At 37.8% G+C, this 5,152-nt stretch overlaps 1 pseudogene; it reads right to left on the bottom strand.

The window, feature by feature from the left end:
- Positions 1 to 451: 451 nt before the first annotated feature.
- Positions 452 to 1,728, bottom strand: LOC136322216 (keratin, type I cytoskeletal 18 pseudogene; annotated as a pseudogene).
- Between the last annotated feature and the right edge of the window lie 3,424 nt (positions 1,729 to 5,152).

Raw genomic sequence — 5,152 nt, 5'->3', positions numbered from 1 at the left:
CCTGATATAAATACTATTATTGCTCTTATTTTACAGTGAAGAAACTAAAACCCAGAGAATTTAAGAAACTTGGCCAAAGTGGCATGGCTACTGTGTGGTAGAGCCAAGAACTGAGCCCAAATGGTATAGTTTTACATACCATTCAAAGGCATCCCAGAGGCGCTGGTGATGATCCAGTGACAGCAGCTTCACAGAAGGAAGATGGGTCCAGTCTACAGATGTGAAGCAGAGTGAAAATTTGAGAGAATCCTATGAGAAAATGGCTACCAAGGTTTAGTATGGCTGGGAAAGAATAGAATAATAATAAAGGCAGGTATTAAAGTTTCAGGTACTGGGTGAAGTTTGGGTTTGGTTCCTATCTTCTTTGTTTTCTTTTTTTTTTAATGTTCAATGGTCGCTGAACTTTTTATTGGCTTCCTGCTCCCCCAAGAGATGCCCCACTTCTGCTGCCTTAACAACTTAGAACTTTGGTGTTGACCTCAGATACCACTTTGCCATCTATAATCCTGCAGATGTTGCTCTTGAGGATGAACTGTATAGAGTGGCTATTGTCCAGGGTGTCACCAAGATCCAAGTCTTGCCTTCTTCCAGCAGGCGACAGTAGGTGGCAATCTCAGTCTTCAGCTTGACCTTGATGTTCAAGAGGGCCTTGTTTTCCTGGGCCTGGCACTGCCCTTCTGCCTAGGTCTGGGCCAGCTCTGACTCCAGATGAAGCAGGATCCCGTTGAGCCGCTCCATCTGCATGGCATATTGTGTCTCCACCTCCCTCAGCCTGTTCTCCAAGCTAGCCTTCAGATTTCTTATGAAGTCCAGGTCAGTCTCCAAAGACTGGACTGTACATCTCAGCTCCGTGAGTGTCATCTCAGCAGTCCTATCTCAGAGGTCTGCAAGGTGACCTTCGTGGTGCTTGCCTCAATCTTCTGGCCCCAGTACTTGTCTAGATCCTCGCGGTTCTTCTGAGCCAACTCATTATACAGGGCCTGCAGGTCACTGTTATCTTACTGAGATCCTGTGATTTGGGGCATCTAACTCCCTGGTCAACTTAGAGATGGCAATCTTGTTTTATAGACCACTTACTTCCTCCTCGTGGTTCTTTTTCATAAAGAGCAGCCCCTCCTTGAGAGCCTTGATCCCTGTCTCCACCTGCAGTTGAGTAATATTGGTGTCATCAATGACCTTTCAGAACCTACTAATGTCACTTTTCCACAGACTGGCACATGGCCAGCCCTGTGTCATTCTTGACTCTGCAGTCATCGACAGCAAGATGGGCACGATCTGCAAAATTATGCTGGCATTGTTCAGAGAACTTGCAAAAGTCTTAGTCCTTAGGACCCTGATGGTCTTAAAATAATGTCCCCAGTCTCTGACCTAGGGTCCCTTCCTCTCCGAGTGCTAGCAGATTTTGCTTTCCTGTCTCCAGTTATCAGGCTTCAGGCTTTTCACCCTCTAGCTAGGAGGTCAGGCAGTCGTTCAAACCTTGCATAGTCTCCTTCTCATTCTGGATACCCCCATGCCCACCAGTCCTCCAGCTATCCCCACAACCAGGGCTCTGGACCCCCAAACACCCTGCATGCTGGCAGAGTGAGATGTCGAGTTCTGCAGCCCCAACGTACAGCATCTGTCTAGACACTGGTTGTTCTGCTGGCCAGATGGGCCTGTTGGCTGGGTGACTGCATGGAGCCCAGGATCCTGTGGTTTGTGGAGAGTAAGAGGGGTGCTGAAGTTCATGTTGTTCAGGGACAAAGGTGACAAGCCCAAACTTGTGATCAAGCATCAGTGAGTTCCAGGCCTGCAACTCTCATCTTCTCTGCTTTTTAAAAGAAACATCTTTCACCCCTAAAATTTTGCGTAGGAAGTCAACATGGTGGCCTTTGGCTAGGATCTTTTGGGGAATTAAATATATATATATATATATATATATATATATATATATATATGGCTTATTTTTAAAAGAATTTTTACTATGAAATATAGCATAAATAGAGAACATATAAATGTATATGTATATGTACATGTGTATGTATATGTATATGTACTTGTTAATAAGAACTATTGAACTCTCATAAATCTACTGCTAATATATTGGGTCAGGACCAAAGGTCAAATCCAGCCAGCTGCTTGATTGTGTAAATAAAGTTTTATTGGAATACAGCCATGGCCATTTTTTACAAAATATCAATGCTGCTTTCATGTTACAGTGGTAAAGTTGAGTATTTGCAACAGAGACCATATGGCGTATAAAGTAAAAAAAAAAAAAAAAAAAAAAAAAAAGTACTTCCTAGCCGAGTATAGAAAACATTTGCTGATGCCTGCCTTAGTCACCTCTCCTGGTTCTCCCCCCTCCTGCACCTCCAGGAAACAACTGCTCCTCAATTGTCTTCTAGTCTTTATTTTGAGAAAATCATTTAATTTCACTTTTTAAAAAATCTAATATAATAAAAATCATGGGGATAATTTTTTTGTCAATATGTTCCTTTCTCTTATTCTTGTTTGTGAGGTTCATCTATGTCAATATGTGTGTCTGAGGTTCCTTAATTTTATTTTTGTATGATAGTCTACTGTATGAGTATATCTCAATTAATTTATCAAATCTGTTGTTGATGAGCATTTGTATTGTTTCCAGTTTTTATTATTTTAAATAAAGCTACTGTTGAACATTCTTAGTAAGACTACACACACACTGATTGACCAGGCGGTGGCACAGTGGATAGAGCATTGGACTGGGATGTGGAGGACCCAGGTTTGACACCCTGAGGTCGCCAGCTTGAGCGTGGGCTCATCAGGTTTGAGCAAGGCTCACCAGCTTGAACCCAAGGTCGCTGGCTCGAGCAAGGGGTCACTCGGTCTGTTGTAGACCCTTGGTCAAGGCACATATGAGAAATCAATGAACAACTAAGGAACCGCAACGAAGAATTCATGTTTCTCATCTCTCTCCCTTCCTGTCTGTCTGTCCCTATCTGTCCCTCTCTCTGACTCTGTCTCTGCCACACACACAAAAAAAGACTACACACACACTTATTGAAATTGTTGAGTCATAGGCACATATACATTCCTCATATGTACATATAGAACCATAAGATATGTGAATATTTATATACACATACCCTTTTTGACAACTGTATTTGTACTATTTTCAAAGTTGTTGAACCCAATTATACCCCCACCTGTGCTGTACAGGAAGAGTATTTGTTGTTCCCTGTCCTCCTCAACACTTGGTATTGTCTGACTTCTTAAATGTTTTCTAATCTGGGGTGTGAGAAATGATACCTCATTAGACTTTAATGTTTATTTTCCTTAGTAATGATATCAGACAATTTTTGTTTATTTATAGACCATTCATGTTTCCTCTTTTTCAAAATTGCCTATATATGTTTTTCTCCATCTTTCTGTTTTCACCTGTTCATTCACATAAATGCATTATATAAATATATTCTGGGTATTAGGTTTTTGCCAGTTGTATTTGTAATGTATGCCTTCTCCCAGTTTTTTTACTTTACTTCTCTTGTAATTTTCTTATGATTATTTTTTTAATTAACAGATACTTAAAAATATAGTTTTTCTAATAATATATCAATCTTTTCCTTATGGCTTATGACATTTGCATTTTGTTTAAGAAATAATTCATTTTCTTTATATTGTTTTAGTTTTTTTTTAATATTATCATGGTTTGCCTTTCAAAATTAGACTTTACAATACCAAGAGTTGAGCTTTGTGTATACTTTGAGGATGAGTCCAATTTAATTTTTCTACCTCAATTGAACCAATTTATTAATATTATTTATTGAAAAACTCATCTTTTCCCTCACTGAACTGTAATGCTCTCATAAATCAAAATTTTCATTATGCAAGTTTTTTCTCTAATGACACCCCACTGTTTTACTTCTATAATTGTACAGTAATTAGGCAAATAGTCTCCTCCCTCCCAGTTTCATTTAGAGGTGTTTTGAATGTTTTTGTAAAATACATTGGGTGCTTTCATATGTATTTTACAATTAACTTGTCATGGAACAAAAAAAAGCTTAGAATTTTATTGACTCATTAATCAGTTTGGGAAATTTGTTATCTTTTCTTATCTTCCAATCTATAAATATAACATTATTATTGATTTATTTTATGGCTTCTTTCAATAAAATTATGATCATTTCCATAAAGGCTTATTATTTATAAGAGTTTATTTATAGATTCTATTCTATTGGATTTTCTTTCTTTTTTTTTTTTTACAGAGACAAAGAGAAAGTCAGAGAGAGGGTCAGATAGGGACAGACAGACAGGAATGAAGAGAGATGAGAAGCATCAATTGTCAGTTTTTTGTTGCAACACCTTAGTTGTTCATTGATTGCTTTCTCATATGTGCCTTGACCAAGTAACCCCTTGCTTGAGCCAGTGACCTTGGGTCCAAGCTAGTGAGCTTTTTTTTTTTTTCTCTCTCAAACCAGATAAGCCTGTGCTGAAACTGGTGAGCTTGGGGTCTCAAACCTGGGTCCTCCGCATCCCAGTCCAACGACGCTCTATCCACTGCGCACCGCCTGGTCAAGCTAGATTCTATTGGATTTTCATGTCCTATGCTAACAATGAAAGTTTTAGTTTTTCTTTTATGATCTTTATAGATTGTGTTTCATTCCTTTGCCTTGCTATACTCTTTTAAAAATCTTCAGTATTTGCAATAATTTGAACTTTGGTTTTTTTTTAATCTTGCTTCAACCTTTCTAAATTGAGTATATTTGTTGTAATTGTTTTGCAGATAACTTTATTAGGTTAAGAAATCTGCATCTAGGTCTAGTTTAAGAAATGTTGTTATAAATAAATGATAAACTTAATCGGTTTTACTCTATTACATCTTCATTGAGATGATCATATGCTTTTTTTAATTTGTTAAAGGGATTTATCATTTTGGTTAGTATCTTTTAAACAGGTTTATTGAGGTTTTATGTAGAAAAAAATTACATACAAAAATTCATCCTCTTAAAGTATATAATTCAGTGAGTTCTGATTAGATGTATGAAAGCAACATGTCAAACAGAATTTATAACTTCTTGATCACCACAGTTTTCTTGTGCCCTTTTGCAACCAATAAACACCCTCACCCAGCCCCAGTAAACCACTGATCTTTCTTTCACTATAACTTTTTCTTTACTTTGATTATTATTTGAAT

This window comes from Saccopteryx bilineata, chromosome 2, assembly GCF_036850765.1.
Source record: "Saccopteryx bilineata isolate mSacBil1 chromosome 2, mSacBil1_pri_phased_curated, whole genome shotgun sequence".
Lineage (NCBI taxonomy): Eukaryota > Metazoa > Chordata > Mammalia > Chiroptera > Emballonuridae > Saccopteryx > Saccopteryx bilineata.
This window is presented reverse-complemented; position numbering and strand designations above follow the sequence as displayed.